General features: G+C 39.6%; 1 non-coding gene across 1 annotated transcript; it reads left to right on the forward strand.

Moving 5' to 3' along the window:
* The first annotated feature begins 8,117 nt into the window (after positions 1 to 8,117).
* LOC112738814 (small nucleolar RNA R71) lies at positions 8,118 to 8,225 on the forward strand. The gene has a single exon (XR_003169768.1). It is a non-coding gene; the product is annotated as a small nucleolar RNA R71 (small nucleolar RNA).
* The last annotated feature ends 13,795 nt before the right edge of the window (positions 8,226 to 22,020 follow it).

The following is a 22,020-nucleotide window of genomic DNA, read 5'->3' on the forward strand; positions in this document are numbered from 1 at the left end:
TGTCCTCCGCGGGATAGCATCGTTTAAAGAAAAAGGGTCAGCACAATGTAAAAAAAAAACGGAGGAGCCTGCTGAAGATGAGACGATTACGGCTCGCCTTTAGGTGTCCTCCTCGGGATAGCATCTTTTAAAGAACAAGGGTCAGCACAACGTAAAAAAAAAAACCTGAAAAAAAATTGGAGGAGCCTGCCGAAGATGAGGACGTTACGGCTCGCCTTTAGGTGTCCTCCTCGAGATAGCGTCATTTAAAGAATGAGGGTCAGCACAACGTAAAGAAAACCAGAAAAAACCGAAAAAAAACCGGAGGAACCTGCCAAAGATGAGGCCATTACGACTCGCTTTTAGGTGTCCTCCTCGGGATAGCGTCAATTAAAGAACGAGGGTCAGCACAACTGATGGGATATTTTAGCGGAGAAATGAATTTCTCCCAAAACACCCAAACTTAACCGGCAAGTGCACCGGGTCGCATCAAGTAATAATAACTCACGTGAGTGAGGTCGATCCCACAGGGATTGAAGGATTGAGCAATTTTAGTTTAGTGGTTGATTTAGTCAAGCGAATCAAGATTTGGTTGAGAGATTTGTGATTTGCAGAATTTAAATTGCATAGAAAGTAAAGGGAATGGGTGAATTGCATGAAATTAAAGAGAACTAGAATTTGAAATGCTGAATCTTAAAGAGCAAGAAATTAAATGGCAGAAACTTAAAACGCAAGAAATGTAAATTGCAGAATTTTAAAGTGCAAGAAATGTAAATGGCTTGAATTGTAAAGGGAATTGGGAGTTGGATTTGCAGAAATTAAACAAGGAAAATTTAAATTGCAACAAGCAGAGGAATAAAAGAACACTTGAATTGAATCAGATCTAGAAACAGAATTGTAAATGAGCATGAAAACAGTAAACAGGGAATGGGAAATGGGAAATCCGGATCTCAGGACCCAAGAGACTAGAAAACCAAGTCTAGATCTCAATGCCTTCCTAGATCCAACAAGAACAATTGCAAAGGAAATTGTAAATTGCAAAGAAAGTAGATGAAAAGCAATTAACCGAAACCGAATTCAATTTTGCAGTAAAATAAAGCAGAGAGGTCTCAAGATGAGATTGAAACAGAATTTCTTCAATTCTCCAACCCAAGATCCAAGACAAGTGTAATTGAAATTCAAAACAAGAAAACTAAGAGGAAGGGATGATGAGTATTTTGGTGGAAAAATGAATTTCTCCCAAAACACACAGATCTAACCGGCAAGTGCACCGGGTCGCATCAAGTAATAATAACTCACGGGAGTGAGGTCGATCCCACAGGGATTGATGGATCAAGCAATTTTAGTGGGTGATTAGTTTAGTCAAGCTGACATTTAGTGAATTGTGTGAAATTGTAGCCAACAGAAAGTAAATGACAATGAATTTAAAGTTGCAGAATGTAAATTGGCAAGTAACTTAAAGAGCAAGAAATGTAAATCGCAAGAATCTTAAATGACAAGAAATATAAATTGCATTAAATGTAAAGGGAATTGGGAATTGGATTTGCAGAAATTAAACAAGAAAAAGTTAAATTGCAACAAGCAGAGAAGTAAAAGATGGATTTGATTGATTCGGAACCAAAACAGAAATGTAAATAAACATGAAAAGCAATAAACAGAGAATGTAAAATTGGAATTAAGATCTCAGGACCCAAGAAACTAGATAACCAAGTCTAGATCTCAATGCCTTCCTAGATCCAACAAGAACAATTGCAAAGGAAATGTAAATTGCAGAGAAAGTAGATGAAGAGCAATTAACAGAAATTTCGATTCAATTAAGCAGTAAAGAAAGCAGAGAGAAATCTCAGAGGGAGAATGAAACAGAACACCTTCAATTCTCCACCCAAGACTCAAAAACAAAGAAAAGAAAATTAAAGAGAGCTCTCGAATCCTCGTGCTCCCTAATGGAGCCAGCCTCCCTACAAATATGAAACAGATGCCTATTTATAGGCATTTTTACAAAATGAAAATGAAATTCAAAACAAATTACAATTAAAATGAAATTTCTATTCTAACTATCTCTTGTGCCTTTGAGTGGTGTTAATTGGGCCCTTGCTCTTGATGGAATTGGGTTGATAAAGGCCTTGGTTGATTGCTCTTGGAGTTTGAAGAGGAACCGAATTGAACCGGGTTGAGTTTGCAAAAGTTTGAGTAAAAGTTTGAGTAAAAGTTTGAGGCAAACTTTTACCCAAACTTTTCATATCAGCACCCATATCCAGCTGCTACCAACGTTGGGGCAAAAGTTTGGGGTCTAACTTTTGCTCCAACGTTGGCCTCCCTTATGCACATTTATGGCGCCAAATTTGTCCTCTTGTCATGTTGCCAATTTTATGCCCAATATAGACTATCATATATGGTTGGAAAGCTCTGAATGTCAGCTTTCTAACCCACTTTGAATCACTTCAATTGGACATCTACAACTCAAGTTATGATCATTTGAAGAGGGCATGGTCGCTGGCTTTGGTGTGCAGCGTTTGAGGTAAAGTTTGCCTCAAATGTTGGCGAAAACGCCAGTTCTGGAGGCACAAAAGTATTGTCCACCCCATACTATTATACATTGATGGAAAGCCCTGAATGTCTACTTTCCATTGCCGTTGGAAGCGCATCAATTGGAGCTCTACAGCTCGAGTTATACTCCGTTGAAGGTGCAGAGGTCAGTTGGCCTCACTGCAGGTTGCCACCATGTTAGTTTATGCACATTGCGGGTCAGTTTTCTCCCTTTGTTTTAGTGTCCACCATGCAGTGCCATATATGCTTGGAAAGATCTTGATTCCTACTTTCCAATGCTTCTTGAATCACCTCATTTGGAGCTCTGTAGCTCAAGTTATTCTTGTTGGAAGTATACCCCTTCAAGCTGTTGTGGTGTGTGGCGCCAACGTTAGCCCAAAAGTTAGAGGCTAACGTTGGCGCAAACTTTTTGCTCCCAGGGTGTGTTTTTCATGCGCCAACATTAGCCAAAATGTTAGGGGCTAACGTTGGCGCAAACTTTTGGTGCCCAGGGTGTTGATTTTCATGCCAACGTTAGCCAAAAAGTTAGGGGCTAACGTTGGCTCAAACTTTTCACCCAAAAGTTTGCCCAAAAGTTTGAGGCAAACTTTTGGTCAAACTTTTTGCTCCCTGGTTCATTTTCAATGATTCCAAAAGTTTGAGCTAAAGTTTGAGGCAAACTTTTGCTCAAACTTTTTGTCCTCTCTTACTCCTAGCCATTCCTTCTTGCTTCAACCTTTCTCCAAGCTTTCTTCACCTATCATTAATCAACCAAACACATCAAAGCTATGCTCAAAATCATGAGATATTCATTCTTTCATAATATGCAACAAATATAGCATAAAACCTCATGAAATTGCATTAATTCATACATGGTTGATTAAATCAAAGGAAGCATGAAAATCTACCCAATTGGCTTGCTTATGGCTCAAGAAAGTGCATAAAACCTATTGAAACCAAAGGAAAAAGAAAAGAAAAACATGACATGGTGACATGTCATCACAACACCAAACTTAAACCTTGCTTGTCCCCAAGCAAGAAAAGAATCATGCAATAAAGATTGACAATCCAAGGCAAGAAGGATAGCAACTCAATGTTCATGGTAAGCTAGTTTTCTAAGCATGCTATAATCACAAAAGAAATGTAAATGATTGATGCTTCCATCTAGCTCAATTTATGAAATCTTTCTTTTATATTTCTTCCTTGAAACAAACTTTTGATTTTCTTATTTAGCTTCTCCTTTTGGGTGCTTTGCCCCATGAGTTGATAACAAAGCTACGACTTCTAAATGCTTTGTTTTCAAGTATTACCACTTGATACATAAGCACCACAAGCATTTGATTAGAGAACTTCATTAAGCTCATTTTTCTTTTCTTTTCTTGACTCTCTAATCATTGATGCTCAGAGCCTTGAACTTTGAGGGAGTGCTTTTGCACTTTGAGCCTAACCTTGACTTCTAAGTGTTTTGTTTTCAAGCATTTGGCTTGATACATAAAGCAGGGAGGTCAGAATCCAACAGCATCAGCAGTCCTTTTTCAACCTCTGAATCTGATTTCAGCTCAAGTCCCTCAATTTCAGCCAGAAAATACCTGAAATCACAGAAAAACACACAAACTCATAGTAAAGTCCAGAAATGTGAATTTAACATAAAAACTTATGAAAACATCCCTAAAAGTAACTAGATCCTACTAAAAACATACTAAAAACAATGCCAAAAAGCGTATAAATTATCCGCTCATCACAACACCAAACTTAAATTATTGCTTGTCCCCAAGCAACTGAAAATCAAATAGGATAAAAAGAAGAGAATATACTATAAATTCCAAACTATCAATGAAACAGAGCTTCAATCATATGAGCGGGACTTATAGCTTTTTGCCTCTTGAATAGTTTTGGCATCTCACTTTATCCATTGAGGTTCAGAATGATTGGCATCTATAGGAACTCAGAGTTCAGATAGTGTTATTGATTCTCCTAGTTCAGTATGATGATTCTTGAACACAGCTTCCTTATGAGTCTTGGCCGTGACCCTAAGCACTTTGTTTTCCAGTATTACCACCGGATACATAAATGCCACAGACACATAATTGGGTGAACCTTTTCAGATTGTGACTCAGCTTTGCTAAAGTCCCCAATTAGAGGTGTCCAGGGTTCTTAAGCACACTCTTCTTTTGCTTTGGACCTTGACTTTAACCGCTCAGTCTCAAGTTTTCACTTGACACCTACACGCCACAAGCACATGGTTAGGGACAGCTTGGTTTAGCCGCTTAGACCAGGATTTTATTCCTTTAGGCCCTCCTATCCACTGATGCTTAAAGCCTTGGGATCCTTTTTATTTGCCCTTGCCTTTTGGTTTTAAGGGTTATTGGCTTTTTCTGCTTGCTTTTTCTTTTTCTTTCTATTTTTTTTTTCGCCTAATTTTTTTTTTCTGCAAGCTTTGTTTTTTGCTGCTTTTTCTTGCTTCAAGAATCATTTTTATGATTTTTCAGATTATCAAATAACATGTCTCCTAGTCATCATTCTTTCAAGAGCCAACATATTTAACATTCTTAAACAACAACTTCAAAAGACATATGCACTGTTCAAGCATACATTCAGAAAACAAGAAGCATTGTCACCACATCAATATAATTAAACTAAGTTCAAGAATAAATTCAAAACTCATGTACTTCTTGTTCTTTTGAATTAAAACATTTTTCATTTAAGAGAGGTGATGGATTCATAGGACATTTATAACTTTAAAACAAAGTTACTAACTACTAATGATCATGTAATGAAGACACAAACATAGATAAGCACATAACATGGAAAACGAAAAGCAGAAGAATTAAGAACAAGGAATGAATCCACCTTAGTGATGGTGGCATTTCCTTCTTGAGGAATCAATGATGTCCTTGAGCTCTTCTATGTCTCTTCCTTGCCTTTGTTGCTCCTCCTTCAGTGCTTTTAGATCTTCTCTGATTTCATGAAGGATGATGGAGTGCTCTTGATGTTCCACCCTTAGTTGCTTCCAATAATTGTGTGGAAGAAAATGTATCCCTTGAGGTGTCTCAGGGATCTCTTGATTTGCAGTCAAATGTTCTACCACTGAGCTATAGACCCTTGATGGAAGCTTTTGTCTTCCCTTTCCTCTTTCTAGAGGTTTCTCTGGCCTTAGGTGCCATCAATGGTTGTGGAAAAAAACAAAAAAGCTATGCTTTTACCACACCGAACTTAGAATGTTGCTCGCCCTCGAGCAAAAGAAGAAAGAATAGAAGAAAAAGAAGAAGATATGGAGGAGATGGATGGGAGTGTGTATTCGGCCATATGGGTGGGATTGGGTGGGAGAGAGATGTTGAATTTTTGAAGGTAGTGGGTGTATGGATGTGAGTGGTAAATGGAAAAAAAGAAGGGATGATCATGAATGGAAAGAGAGATGATGAGGTAGGTGGGGATCCTGTGGGGTTCACAGATCCTGAGATGATCCTGTGGGGTCCACAGATCCTGAGGTGTCAAGGCATTTACATCCCTGCACCAATTTAGGCATGTAAAATGCCCTTGCACACAACTCTGGGCGTTCAGCGCCAGGTTGGTGCCCATTTTGGGCGTTCAACGCCCCTTTGCTGCCATTTCTGGCGTTGAACGCCAGAACCATGCTTGTTCTGGGCGTTCAACGCCAGGATGCTCCCATTCTGGGCGTTCAGCGCCAGAACTATGCTCTGTTCTGGCGTTTGAACGCCAGACAGATGCTCCTCCAGGGTGTGATTTTTCTTCTGCTGTTTTTGATTCCGTTTTCAATTTTTATATTTATTTTGTGACTCCTCATGATCATGAACCTATAAAGACACATAACTAAGAAAAATATAGTTAGATAAATAAACATTGGGTTGCCTCCCAACAAGCGCTTCTTTAATGTCAATAGCTTGACAGTGGGCTCTCATGGAGCCTCACAGATGTGCAGAGCTTTGTTGAAACTCTCCAACACCAAACTTAGAGTTTGGATATGGGAGTTTAACACCAAACTTAGAGTTTAGTTGTGGCCTCCCAACACCAAACTTAGAGTTTGACTGTGGGGGCTCTGGTTGACTCTGCTTTGAGAGAAGCTTTTTCTGCTTCCTCTCCATGGTTGCAGAGAGAGATCCTTGAGTTGTAAACACAAGGGAGTCCTCATTCCATTGAAGGACTATTTCACCTCTGTCAACATCAATCACAGCTCTTGCTGTGGCCAGGAAAGGTCTTCCTAGGATGATGGATTCATCCTCTTCCTTTCCAGTATCTAGGACTATGAAATCAGTAGGTATGTAATGGCTCTCAACCTTTACTAATACATCTTCTATTTGTCCATAAGCCTGTTTTCTTGAGCTGTCTGCCATCTCCAGTGAGATTTTAGCAGCTTGCACCCCATAGATTCCCAGTTTCTCTATTACAGAGAGGGGCATGAGGTTTATCCCTGAACCAAGATCACACAGAGCCTTAAAGATCATGGTGCCTATGGTACAGGGTATTATGAACTTTCCAGGATCCTGTCTCTTCTGAGGCAATGTCAGTTGATCCAGATCACTTAGTTCATTAATGAACAAGGGAGTTTCAACTTCCCAAGCATCAATGCCAAATAATTTGGCATTCAGCTTCATGATTGCACCAAGAAACTTGGCAGTTTGCTCTTCAGTGACATCCTCATTCTCTTCAGAAGAGGAATACTCATCAGAGCTCATGAAGGGCATAAGGAGGTTCAATGGAATCTCTATGGTCGCTAGATGAGCCTCAGAGTCCTTTGGTTCCTCAGAGGGAAGCTCCTTATTGACCACTGGACGTCCCAAGAGGTCTTTCTCCTTGGGATTCACGTCCTCTCCTCTCCTCACAGGTTCGGCCATGGCACTTATGTCAATGGCCTTGCACTCTCCTTTTGGGTTCTCTTCTGTATTGCTTGGGAGAGTACTAGGAGAGATTTCAGTGATCCTTTTACTCAGCTGGCCCACTTGTGCTTCCAGATTTCTAATGGAAGATCTTGTTTCATTCATGAAACTTACAGTGGCCTTGGATAGATCAGAGACTAGATTTGCTAAATTAGAAGTATTTTGTTCAGAATTCTCTGTCTGTTGCTGAGTTGATGATGGAAAGGGCTTGCTATTGCTGAACCTGTTTCTTCCACCATTATTAAAGCCTTGTTGAGGCTTTTGATCCTTCCATGAGAAATTTGGATGATTTCTCCATGTTGAGTTATAGGTGTTTCCATAAGGTTCACCTAAGTAATTTACCTCTGCTATTGCAGGGTTCTCAGGATCATAAGCTTCTTCTTCATAAGATGCCTCTTGAGTACTGTTGGATGCAGCTTGCATTCCATGCAGACTCTGAGAGATCATATTGACTTGCTGAGTCAATATTTTGTTCTGAGCCAATATAGCATTCAGAGTATCAACTTCAAGAACTCCCTTCTTCATAGGCGTCCCATTACTCACAGGATTCCTTTCAGAACTGTACATGAACTGGTTATTAGCAACCATGTCAATGAGTTCTTGAGCTTCTGCAGGCGTTTTCTTTAGATGAATGGATCCACCTGCAGAAGTGTCCAGTGACATCTTTGATAGCTCAGATAAACCATCATAGAATATATCCAGGATGGTCCATTCTGAAAGCATGTCAGAAGGACACTTTTTGGTCAACTGTTTGTATCTTTCCCAAGCTTCATAGAGGGATTCACCTTCTTTCTGTCTGAAGGTTTGAACATCAGCTCTAAGCTTGCTCAGCTTTTGAGGAGGAAAGTACTTGGCTAAGAAAGCCGTGACCAGCTTATCCCAAGAGTTCAGGCTGTCTTTAGGTTGAGAATCCAACCATAATCTAGCTCTGTCTCTTACAGCAAAAGGGAAAAGCATGAGCCTGTAGACTTCAGGATCTACTCCATTAGTCTTAACAGTATCACATATCTGCAAGAATTCAGTTAAGAACTAAAAAGGATCTTCAGATGGAAGTCCATGAAACTTGCAGTTCTGCTGCATCAGAGAAACTAATTGAGGTTTCAGCTCAAAGTTGTTTGCTCCAATGGCAGTAATGGAGATGCTTCTTCCATGTAAATTGGAATTAGGTACAGTAAAGTCACCAAGCATCTTCCTTACATTATTATTATTTTCGGCTGCCATCTCCTCTGCCTGTTCGAAAATTTCTGAAAGGTTATCTCTGGATTGTTGTATTTTAGCTTCTCTTAATTTTCTCTTCAGAGTCCTTTCAGGTTCTGGATCTGCTTCCACAAGAATGTTCTTATCCTTGCTCCTGCTCATATGACAAAGAAGAAGGCACAGAAAAATAATAATAATAATAATAGAGATCCTTTATACCAAAGCACAAAGGTTCCCTTATGTGAGTAGAAGAAAAGAAGAGAAGAAAATCTGAACTCAGAGAGAGAGGGAGTTCAGATTTTTGGTGAGTTGAAGGAAAGATGTTAGTATATCAATAAACAAATAGAAGACGACGAGAGGGGGAAGTGAATTTTCGAAAACAATTTTTGAAAAAGAGTTAGTGATTTTTGAAAATTGGTTTTTGAAATTTGTTAGTATTTTTTTCGAAAAATTTTTAAAATTAAAAATAAAAATAAAAATAATTAGTTAATTAAAAAGAAATTTTTGAAAAAAGGGGAGATATTTTCGAAAATTAGAGAGAGAGAGAGTTAGTTAGGTAGTTTTGAAAAAGTTAAGATACAACCAAAAAGTTAGTTAGTTAGTTGAAACAAATTTGAAAAGATAAGAAGTTAGGAAGTTAGAAAAGATATTTTGAAAAGATATTTTTGAAAAAGATAAGATAAGAAGATATTTTAGAAACTAATTTTGAAAAAGATTTGATTTTTAAAATCTCAATTAATGACTTGATTCATAAGAAATCACAAGATATGATTCTAGAACTTTAAAGTTTGAATCTTTCTTAACAAGCAAGTAACAAACTTCAAATTTTTGAATCAAAACATTAATTGATTATGTTATTTTCGAAAATTTGGTATAAAAATAAGAAAAAGATTTTTGAAAAATATTTTTGGAATTTTCGAAAATAACTAAGAATTTTGAAAAAGATTTGATTTTTGAAAAAGATTTTGAAAAAGATAAGATTTTTAAATTGAAAATTTGATTTGACTCATAAGAAATAATTTGATTTTAAAAATTTTTGAAAAAGTCAACTCAAATTTTTGAATTTGATGAGAGAAAAGAGGAAGATATTTTTTTGATTTTTTTTTTTGAATTTTTATGAAAAACATGAAAATTATGCAATGCATGAAATTTTTAGATCAAAACAATGAATGCATGCAAGAATGCTATGAATGTCAAGATGAACACCAAGAACACTATGAATGTCAAGATGAACATCATAGACACAATTTTGAAAAATTTTCAATGCAAAGAAAACATGCAAGACACCAAACTTAGAATTCTTTAATACTTACACACTAAGAATTCAAGAATGCATATGATAAACATGAAAAGACACAAAACAAAAAATCATCAAGATCAAACAAGAAGACTTACCAAGAACAACTTGAAGATCATGAAGAACACTATGAATGCATGATATTTTCGAAAAATGCAAGATGCATATGCAAGTGACACCAAACTTATAATGTGACTCAAGACTCAAACAAGAAACAGAAAAATATTTTTGATTTTTATGATTTTCTAATTTTTTTTTTTGGATTTTTTTTTCGAAAATTATATGAAAAAGAAGAAAAAATAAGGATTCCAAAATTTTTAATATGAATTCCAGGAATCTTGCTATGTTAGTCTAAAGCTTCAGTCCAGGAATTAGACATGGCTCACTAACCAGCCAAGCTTTCAAAGAAAGCTCCAGTCCAAAACACTAGACATGGCCAATGGCCAGCCAAGCTTCAGCAGGTGATCATGGATCAGCAGCAGGTGGATGAGCAACAACTAAGTTGCTCTTGATAACAAATTGCAAGCCTCAGTCCAAATGAATTTAGACCTGGCTTTACAGCCAGCCAGGCTTCACATGCTTCATGAAACACTAGAATTCATTCTTAAAAATTTTGAATAAATTTTTGAAAACATTTTTATTATTTTTTTTTATTATTTTTTTTTTTCGAAAACAGATGAGAGATTTTTGAAAATATTTTTGAAATTTTTTTTTTTGAAAACAAAACGAAAAGAAAATTACCTAATCTGAGCAACAAGATGAGCCGTCAGTTGTCCAAACTCAAACAATCCCCGGCAACGGCGCCAAAAACTTGGTGCACGAAATTGTGATCTCCAGGCTCGAACAAATCCTGGTAATGGCTCCAAAGCTTGGTGCTCTGATCTTAATTCATGATTGTCACAACTTCGATACAACTAACCAGCAAGTGCACTGGGTCGTCCAAGTAATACCTTACGTGAGTAAGGGTCGAATCCCACGGAGATTGTTGGTATGAAGCAAGCTATGGTCACCTTGTAAATCTCAGTCAGGCAGATATAAAGTGATAATGGTGTTTTCGAATATTATATAATAAAATAGGGATAGAGATACTTATGTAATTCATTGGTAGGAATTTTAGATAAGCGAATGGAGATGCTTTTCGTTCCTCTGAACCTTTGCTTTCCTGCGATCTTCATCCAATCAGTCTTACTCCTTTCCATGGCTGGCTTTATGTGATACATCACCACTGTCAATGGCTACTTTCGGTTATCTCTCGGGAAAATGATCCAATGCCCTGTCACGGCACGGCTAATCGTCTGGAGGCATCACCCTTGTCAATGGCTTCATCTTATCCTCTCAGTGAATAATATGCTCACGCACCCTGTCACGGCACGGCTATTCATCTGTCGGTTCTCGATCATGCTGGAATAGGATTTACTATCCTTTTGCGTCTGTCACTAACGCCCTGCAATCGCGAGTTAGGAGCTCGTCACAGTCATTCAATCATTGAATCCTACTCGGAATACCACAGACAAGGTTTAGACCTTCCGGATTCTCTTGAATGTCGCCATCATTCTAGCTTACGCCACGAAGATTCTGGTTAGGAGATCTAAGAGATATTCATTCTAGCTTAATTCATGTAGAACGGAAGTGTTTGTCAGGCACGCGTTCATGAGGGAGAAGGATGATGAGCGTCACACATAATCATCACCTTCATCACGTTCTTGGGTGCGAATGGATATCTTAGAAGCGAAATAAGAAGAATTGAATAGAAAACAGTAGTACTTTGCATTAATCTTTGAGGAACAGCAGAGCTCCACACCTTAATCTATGGAGTGTAGAAACTCTACCGTATGAAAATACATAAGTGAAGGTCCAGGCATGGCCGAGATGGCCAGCCCCCTAAAACGTGATCAATAGTCTCCTAAGATGAACAATGGATTAAAACTGAGACCAAAGATGTCATATACAATAGTAAGAGGTCCTATTTATAATAAACTAGTTACTAGGGTTTACATGAGTAAGTAATTGATGAATAAATCCACTTCCGGGGCCCACTTGGTGTGTGTTTGGGCTGAGCCTAAGTGTTGCACGTGCAGAGGCCATTTGTGGAGTTGAACGCCAGTATCTGTGCCAGTTTGGGCGTTCAACTCTGGTTTTGGATCCTTTTCTGGCGCTGGACGCCAGATTTGGGCAGAAGGCTGGCGTTGAACGCCAGTTTACGTCGTCAATTCTTGGCCAAAGTATGGACTATTATATATTTCTGGAAAGCCCTGGATGTCTACTTTCCAACGCAATTGGAAGCGCGCCATTGCGAGTTCTGTAGCTCCAGAAAATCCACTTTGAGTGCAGGGAGGTCAGAATCCAACAGCATCAGCAGTCCTTTTTCAACCTCTGAATCTGATTTCAGCTCAAGTCCCTCAATTTCAGCCAGAAAATACCTGAAATCACAGAAAAACACACAAACTCATAGTAAAGTCCAGAAATGTGAATTTAACATAAAAACTTATGAAAACATCCCTAAAAGTAACTAGATCCTACTAAAAACATACTAAAAACAATGCCAAAAAGCGTATAAATTATCCGCTCATCACTATCCCTTGCCTTGGCTTTTCCTCAGCAAGCTTCCTTTTGCAAATGGCTTGATTGATCTTGCTTACTGGATTAGGGACAGGATTGGTGCTTTTGTTAGTTGCCTTCACTTCTTTGAATCCAAGTCTTGGTTGCTGTGTGATTATTGAAGTTTTGTATTCATCCAGAGCCTTTTGTATTTATGGTTCCATGAACTCCTCCTTTATGTACTTCTTTGCCTCACTTGAGTTTGGAATGACTTCTTCACTTTCTTGCTCCTCCACTTCCTCTTTTACACCCAACATTTGTTTTAATAGCTCTATCATGGGGGAGGTTTGTTGATCTTCCCAACATTTCTTCATCTCCTCATCATACCTTTCAATCATGGATTCAAGTGTTGAGGCGTTTTGGTCCAGGGGGATTTGTGAAAGTTGTGAGTCTTCATGTTCTCTTGTCATCTCAAGTGCAGTTTCAGGTTCAACCACCTCATTCTTTATTGAAAGTTTACTTGATGCAGTGGCCTCCTTATCTTGCTTTTCCACTTCCTCACCCACAAATTTGTCTTCATCCTCACTGTTTGATGGTTTTAAGTTTTCCCTTGTTTTCTCTAAGGGCCTATTCATCCTCTTGAAGATGATTTCTTTCTCTGCTTGCTCCAATTCTTCATTCATCTTATTGTAGAGGGCTTCTGCCCTTTTCCAGGATATTTGTGCTTCTTCCACACATTTTTCGATCTTGGACTCAAGCTCTAAAAGCCTTGAGTGGTTCATGGAAGTTTGTGTGGGTGGTGAGTTTTGAAAGGGGCTTTCGGTTGAAGTATGGTCAAGTGATGATATCTTTGGATGATTATCATATGGAGCACTAGAATTCCCTTCCCAGCCACCATTAGAATCATGACTTGCATCATTTTGTGGTGGAGGGAAATATCCCATATGATTTTCTTTCTCATCTTGTGGTTCTGAAGCAAATCTCCATGAATTAGAGTGCTCAGAATGTGTATTCTCTTGGTGATATTCCCAGTCACCATTAGAGATTGGTGATGATGGGTAATATCCCATAAAATTTGTTTGATCATAAGATGAGTTGAACTCCATTTGAATTTTGTAAAACACAACACCAAGGAGAATTGAAATTCATATCTCAGAGATGAATTTCTTAGTGAGGCAATAACTCAAACACCTTGGTTTCAACTTAGAGCAGAGAACAAAAATAAAGAAAATGCTTAATCTAGACTTCTCACCCACTTAATCATTGTTGATCTAATCAATCCCCGGCAACGACACCAAAAACTTGATGAGTATTTTGGTGGAAAAATGAATTTCTCCCAAAACACATAGATCTAACCGGCAAGTGCACCGGGTCGCATCAAGTAATAATAACTCACGGGAGTGAGGTCGATCCCACAGGGATTGATGGATCAAGCAATTTTAGTGGGTGATTAGTTTAGTCAAGCTGACATTTAGTGAATTGTGTGAAATTGTAGCCAACAGAAAGTAAATGACAATGAATTTAAAGTTGCAGAATGTAAATTGGCAAGTAACTTAAAGAGCAAGAAATGTAAATTGCAAGAATCTTAAATGACAAGAAATATAAATTGCATTAAATGTAAAGGAACTGTGAATTGGATTTGCAGAAATTAAACAAGAAAAAGTTAAATTGCAACAAGCAGAGAAGTAAAAGATGGATTTGATTGATTCGGAACCAAAACAGAAATGTAAATAAACATGAAAAGCAATAAACAGAGAATGTAAAATTGGAATTAAGATCTCAGGACCCAAGAAACTAGATAACCAAGTCTAGATCTCAATGCCTTCCTAGATCCAACAAGAACAATTGCAAAGGAAATGTAAATTGCAGAGAAAGTAGATGAAGAGCAATTAACAGAAATTTCGATTCAATTAAGCAGTAAAGAAAGCAGAGAGAAATCTCAGAGGGAGAATGAAACAGAACACCTTCAATTCTCCACCCAAGACTCAAAAACAAAGAAAAGAAAATTAAAGAGAGCTCTCGAATCCTCGTGCTCCCTAATGGAGCCAGCCTCCCTACAAATATGAAACAGATGCCTATTTATAGGCATTTTTACAAAATGAAAATGAAATTCAAAACAAATTACAATTAAAATGAAATTTCTATTCTAACTATCTCTTGTGCCTTTGAGTGGTGTTAATTGGGCCCTTGCTCTTGATGGAATTGGGTTGATAAAGGCCTTGGTTGATTGCTCTTGGAGTTTGAAGAGGAACCGAATTGAACCGGGTTGAGTTTGCAAAAGTTTGAGTAAAAGTTTGAGTAAAAGTTTGAGGCAAACTTTTACCCAAACTTTTCATATCAGCACCCATATCCAGCTGCTACCAACGTTGGGGCAAAAGTTTGGGGTCTAACTTTTGCTCCAACGTTGGCCTCCCTTATGCACATTTATGGCGGCAACTTTGTCCTATTGTCATGTTGCCAATTTTATGCCCAATATAGACTATCATATATGGTTGGAAATCTCTGAATGCTAGCTTTCTAACCCACTTAGAATCACTTCAATTGGACATCTACAACTCAAGTTATGATCATTTGAAGAGGGCATGGTCGCTGGCTTTGGTGTGCAGCATTTGAGGTAAAGTTTGCCTCAAATGTTGGCGAAAACGCCAGTTCTGGAGGCTCAAAAGTATTGTCCACCCCATACTATTATACATTTTTGGAAAGCCCTGAATGTCTACTTTCCATTGCCATTGGAAGCGCATCAATTGGAGCTCTACAGCTCGAGTTATACTCCGTTGAAGGTGCAGAGGTCAGTTGGCCTCACTGCAGGTTGCCACCATGTTCGTTTATGCACATTGCAGGGTAGTTTTCTCCCTCAGTTTTAGTGTCCACCATGCAGTGCCATATTTGCTTGGAAAACTCTTGATTCCTACTTTCCAATGCTTCTTGAATCACCTCATTTGGAGCTCTGTAGCTCAAGTTATTCTTGTTGGAAGTATACCCCTTCAAGCTGTTGTGGTGTGTGGCGCCAACGTTAGCCCAAAAGTTAGAGGCTAACGTTGGCGCAAACTTTTTGCTCCCAGGGTGTGTTTTTCATGCGCCAACGTTAGCCAAAAAGTTAGGGGCTAACGTTGGCGCAAACTTTTGGTGCCCAGGGTGTTGATTTTCATGCCAACGTTAGCCAAAAAGTTAGGGGCTAACGTTGGCTCAAACTTTTCACCCAAAAGTTTGCCCAAAAGTTTGAGGCAAACTTTTGGTCAAACTTTTTGCTCCCTGGTTCATTTTCAATGATTCCAAAAGTTTGAGCTAAAGTTTGAGGCAAACTTTTGCTCAAACTTTTTTTCCTCTCTTACTCCTAGCCATTCCTTCTTGCTTCAACCTTTCTCCAAGCTTTTTTCACCTATCATTAATCAACCAAACACATCAAAGCTATGCTCAAAATCATGAGATATTCATTCTTTCATAATATTCAACAAATATAGCATAAAACCTCATGAAATTGCATTAATTCATACATGGTTGATTAAATCAAAGAAAGCATGAAAATCTACCCAATTGGCTTGCTTATGGCTCAAGAAAGTGCATAAAACCTATTGAAACCAAAGGAAAAAGCAAAGAAAAACATGACATGGTGACATGTCATCAAGGGAATTCAATTCTCCTTCCCCGAGACTTAGAAATTAAAATTCACTCAACACCAAAAGCTTTCCAAAAACTCTCTATGAAAACTCCAAAGAAAAGCTCCTCTAAAACTTAAATTCTAATCTATTTATACACTTTCTTCAAATGGTCTTCAAGCCTTCAATTGGGCCTTTGCTCTTGGTGGAATTGGGTTGAGAGAGGCCTTGGTTGATTGCTCTTGGAGTTTGGAAAAGAACCGAATTGAACCGGGTTGGAATCATGAAAGCTTGAGTGAAAGTTGGAGTAAAAGTTAGGGTCTAACTTTTGCTCCAACTTTTCACATCAGCACCCTTGTTTTGCTGATACCAACGTTGGGGCAAAAGTTAGGGGTCTAACTTTTGCTCCAACGTTGGCCTCCCCTTAGTTATTCATGGCGCCAACGTTAGCCAGAAAGTTAGGGGCTAACGTTGGCGCAAACTTTTGCTAGCCCAGGAAGTTTTTCAAGCGCCAACGTTAGCCAAAAAGTTAGGGGCTAACGTTGGCGCAAACTTTTGGTGCATCCAGGGAGTGTTTTTCATGCCAAAAGTTAGCCAAAAAGTTAGGGGCTAACTTTTGCTCCAGCTTTTGCTTCCTGGTTCATAATTTATCCAAGACTCAAGTCATTCCTCCTAGCCATTCCTTCTTGCATCAACCTTTCTCCAAGCTTTCTTCACCTATCATTAATCAACCAAACACATCAAAGCTATGCTCAAAATCATGAGATATTCATTCTTTCATAATATATGACAATTATAGCATAAAACCTCATGAAATAGCATGAATTCATACATGGTTGATTAAATCAAAGGAAACATGAAAATCTACCCAATTGGCTTGCTTTTGGCTCAAGAAAGTGCATAATTCAATTGAAAACAAAAGAAAAAGGCTAGTGAAACTAGGCTAAGATGACTTGTCATCAACAACGTACAAAAAAAAACCCGGTAAAAAAAACCGGAGGAGCTTGCCGAAGATGAGGCCATTACGGCTCGGCTTTAGGTGTCCACCTCAGGATAGCGTCTTTTAAAGAACGAGTGTCATCACATCGTAAAAAAAATAAAAAATAAAAAATAAAAAACCCAGAAAAAAAAAGAAGGATCCTGCCGAAGATGAGGCTATTACGGCTTGCCTTTAGGTGTCCTCCTCGGGATAGCGTCATTTAAAGAACGAGGGTCAGCACAACGATAAAAAAAAAAAACCTGAAAAAAACCCAAAAAAAAAAATCGGAGGAGCCTGCCCAAGATGAGGCCATTACGGCTCGCATTTAGGTGTCCTCCTCGGGATAGCATGATTTAAAGAACGAGGGGCAGCACAACGAAAAAAAAATCGAAAAAAAAAACGGAAAAAAACGGAGGAGCCTGCAGAAGATGAGGCCATTACGGCTCGCCTTTAGGTGTGCACCTCGGGATAGCATCATTTAAAGAATAAGGGTCAGCACAACGTAAAAAGAAATAGAAAAAACTAGAAAAAAAAGAGGAGCCTGCTGAAGATGAGGCCATTACGGCTCGCCTTTAGGTATCCTCCTTGGGATAGCGTCATTTAAAGAACGAGGGTCAGCATAACGTATAAAAAAAAGGAAAAAACCGGAAAAAAAAAAACGGAGCAGCCTGCTGAAGATGAGGCCATTACGGCTCGCCTTTAGGTGTCCTCCTCGAGATAGCGTCATTTAAAGAACGAGGGTCAACACAACGTAAAGAAAACCGGAAAAAAACCAAAAAAAAAAAAATCGGAGGAGCCTGCCGAAGATGAGGCCATTACGGCTCGCCATTAGGTGTCCTCCTCGGGATAGCATCATATAAAGAACGAGGGTCAGCACAACGTACAAAAAAAACCCGGTAAAAAAAAACCAGAGGAGCTTGCCGAAGATAAGGCCATTATGGCTCGGCTTTCGGTGTCCACCTCAGGATAGTGTCATTTAAAGAACGAGGGTCAGCACATCGTAAAAAAATAAAAAATAAAAACTAAAAAATAAAAAACCCAGAAAAAAAAACGAAGGATCCTGCCGAAGATGAGGCCGTTACGGCTCGCCTTTAGGTGTCCTCCTCGAAATATCGTCCTTTAAAGAACGAGAGTCAGAACAACGTTAAAAAAAACCAAACAGAAAAACCAAAAAAAAACCGGAGGAGCCTGCCGAGGATGAGGCCATTACGGCTCGCCTTTAGGTGTCCTCCATCGGATAGCGTCATTTAAAGAACGAGGGTCAGAACAACGTAAAAAAAACCGGAAAAAAAAAAACCGAACGAGCTTGCCAAAGATGAGGCCATTACGGCTCGCCTTTAGGTGTCCTCCTCGGGATAGCATCATTTAAAGAACGAGGGTCAGCTCAACGTAAAAAAAAAAGACGGAGGAGCCTGCTGAAGATGAGGCGATTACGGCTCGCCTTTAGGTGTCCTCCTCGGGATAGCGCCATTTAAAGAACGAGGGTCAGCACAACGTAAAAAAAAAACCCCGAAAAAAAATCGGAGGAGCCTGTTGAAGATGAGGCCATTACGGCTCGCCTTTAGGTGTCCTCCTCGGGATAGCGTCATTTAAAGAACGAGAGTCAGCACAACGAAAAAAATCGAAAAAAAAAAACGGAAAAAAACTTGAGGAGCCGGCTGAAGATGAGGCCATTACGACTCGCTTTTAGGTGTCCTCCTCGGGATAGCGTCATTAAAAGAACGAGGGTCAGCACAACGTAAAAAAAACCGGAAAAAAAATCGGAGGAGCCTGCCGAAGATGAGGCCGTTACGGCTCGCCTTTAGGTGTGCACCTCAGGATAGCATCATTTAAAGAACGAGGGTCAGCACAATGTAAAAAAAAATAGAAAAAACTGGAAAAAACGAGGAGCCTGCTAAAGATGAGGCCATTACGGCTCGCCTTTAGGTGTCCTCCTTGGGATATCGTCCTTTAAAGAACGAGGGTCAGAACAACGTTAAAAAAAAAACCAAAAAGAAAAACCGAAAAAAAACCGGAGGAGCCTGCCGAGGATGAGGCCATTACGGCTCGCCTTTAGGTGTCGTCCTTCGGATAGCGTCATTTAAAGAACGAGGGTCAGAACAACGTAAAAAAACCCGGAAAAAAAAAACCGAACGAGCTTGCCAAAGATGAGGCCATTACAGCTCGCCTTTAGGTGTCCTCCTCGGGATAGCATCATTTAAAGAACGAGGGTCAGCTCAACGTAAAAAAAAAAACGGAGGAGCCTGCTGAAGATGAGGCGATTACGGCTCGCCTATAGGTGTCCTCCTCGGGATAGCGCCATTTAAAGAACGAGGGTCAGCACAACGTAAAAAAAAAACCCCGAAAAAAAATCGGAGGAGCCTGTTGAAGATGAGGCCATTACGGCTCGCCTTTAGGTGTCCTCCTCGGGATAGCGTCATTTAAAGAACGAGAGTCAGCAGAACGAAAAAAAATTGAAAAAAAAAATGGAAAAAAACATGAGGAGCCGGCCGAAGATGAGGCCATTACGGCTCGCCTTTAGGTGTCCTCCTCAGAATAGCGTCATTTAAAGAACGAGGGTCAGCACAACGTTAAAAAAAAACCGGAAAAAAAAAAGGAGGAGCCTGCCGAAGATGAGGCCGTTACGGCTCGCCTTTGGGTGTCTTCCTTGGGATAGCGTCATTTAAAGAACGAGTGTTAGAACAACGTAAAAAAAAATCGAAAAAACAACCGAAAAAAAATCCGGAGGAGCCTGCCGAAAATGAGGCCGTTACGGCTCGCCTTTAGGTGTCCTCCTTCGGATAGCGTCATTTAAAGAACGAGGGTCAAAACAACGTAAAAAAAAAATAGTACAAAAAACCGAAGGATCTTGCCGAAGATGAGGCCATTACGGCTCGCCTTTTGGTGTCCACCTCGGGATAGCGTCAATTAAAGAAGGAGGGTCAGAACAACGTTAAAAAAAAAACCAGAAAAAAAACCAAAAAAAAACTGAAAAAAACCAAAGGAGCCTGCCGAGGATGAGGCCATTACGGCTCGCCTTTAGGTGTCCTCCTCGGGATAGCGTCATTTAAAGAACGAGGGTCAGCACAACGTAAATAAAAATAAAAAATAAAAAACCCGGAAAAAAAAACGGAGGATCCTGCCGAAGATGAGGCCATTACGGCTCGCCTTTAGGTGTCCTCCTCAGGATAGCGTCATTTAAAGAACGAGGGTCAGCACAACGTAAAAAAAATAAAAAAAAAAAACGCAAAAAAAAAAATGGAGGATCCTGCCGAAGATGAGGCCATTACGGCTCGCCTTTAGGTGTCCTCCTCGGGATAGCATCATTTAAAGAACGAGGGTCAGCACAACGTAAAAAAAATAAAAAAAATAAAAAATAAAAAAACCGGAATAAAAAATGGAGGAGCCTGCCAAAAATGAGGCCATTACGGCTCGCCTTTAGGTGTCCTCCTTCGGATAGCGTCATTTAAAGAACGAGGGTCAGAACAACGTAAAAAAAAATAGTACAAAAAACCGAAGGATCTTGCCGAAGATGAGGCCATTACGGCTCGCCTTTTGGTGTCCTCCTCGGGATAGCGTCAATTAAAGAAGGAGGGTCAGAACAACGTTAAAAAAAAATCCAGAAAAAAACCTAAAAAAATTGAAAAAAACCAGAGGAGCCTGCCGAGGATGAGGCCATTACGGCTCGCCTTTAGGTGTCCTCCTCGGGATAGCGTCATTTAAAGAACGAGGGTCAGCACAACGTAAAAAAAAAATAAAAAATAAAAAACTCGGAAAAAAAAAACGGAGGATCCTGCCGAAGATGAGGCCATTACGGCTCGCCTTTAGGTGTCCTCCTCGGGATAGCGTCATTTAAAGAACGAGGGTCAGCACAACGTAAAAAAAATAAAAAATAAAAAAAAACTCAGAAAAAAAAATGGAGGATCCTGCCGAAGATGAGGCCATTACGGCTCGCCTTTAGGTGTCCTCCTCGGGATAGTGTCATTTAAAGAACGAGGGTCAGCCAACATAAAAAAAAATCAGAAAAAAAACCGGAGGAACCTGCGGAAGATGAGGCCATTACGGCTCGCCTTTAGGTGTCCTCCTCTGGATAGTGTCATTTAAATAACGAGGGTCAGCACAACGTAAAAAAACCGAAAAAAAAACGGAGGAGCTTGGCGAAGATGAGGCCATTACGGCTCGCCTTTAGGTGTCCTCCTCGGTATAGCATCATTTAAAGAACGAGGGTCAGCTCAACGTAAAAAAAAAACGGAGGAGCCTACTGAAGATGAGGCGATGACGGCTAGCCTTTAGGTGTATTCCTCGGGATAGCGTCATTTAAAGAACGAGGGACAGCACAACGTAAAAAAAAAACCCAGAAAAAAAATCGGAGGAGCCTGCTGAAGATGAGGCAATTACGGCTCGCCTTTAGGTGTCCTTTTCGGGATAGCGTCATTTAAAGAACGAGGGTCAGCACAACGTAAAAAAAATAAAAAATAAAAAACCCGGAAAAAAAAACGGAGGATCTTGCCGAAGATGAGGCCATTACGGCTCGCCTTTAGGTGTCCTCCTCAGGATAGCATCATTTAAGGAACGAGGGTCAGCAAAACGTAAAAAAAATAAAAAATAAAAAATAAAAAATATAAAACCCGGAAAAAAAATGGAGGATCCTGCCGAAGATGAGGCCATTACGGCTCGCCTTTAGGTGTCCTCCTCGGGATAGCGTCATTTAAAGAACGAGGGTCAGCACAACGTAAAAAAAAATAAAAAATAAAAAACCCAGAAAAAAAAACGGAGGATCCTGCCGAAGATGAGGCCATTACGGCTCGCCTTTAGGTGTCCTCCTCGGGATAGCGTCATTTAAAGAACGAGGGTCAGCACAACGTAAAAAAAATAAAAAATAAAAAAAAACCCAGAAAAAAAAATAGAGGATCCTGCCGAAGATGAGGCCATTACGGCTCGCCTTTAGGTGTCCTCCTCGGGATAGTGTCATTTAAAGAACGAGGGTCAGCCAACGTAAAAAAAAATCAGAAAAAAAACCGGCGGAACCTGCGG

This window comes from Arachis hypogaea, chromosome 13 (genome assembly GCF_003086295.3).
Source record: "Arachis hypogaea cultivar Tifrunner chromosome 13, arahy.Tifrunner.gnm2.J5K5, whole genome shotgun sequence".
Lineage (NCBI taxonomy): Eukaryota > Viridiplantae > Streptophyta > Magnoliopsida > Fabales > Fabaceae > Arachis > Arachis hypogaea.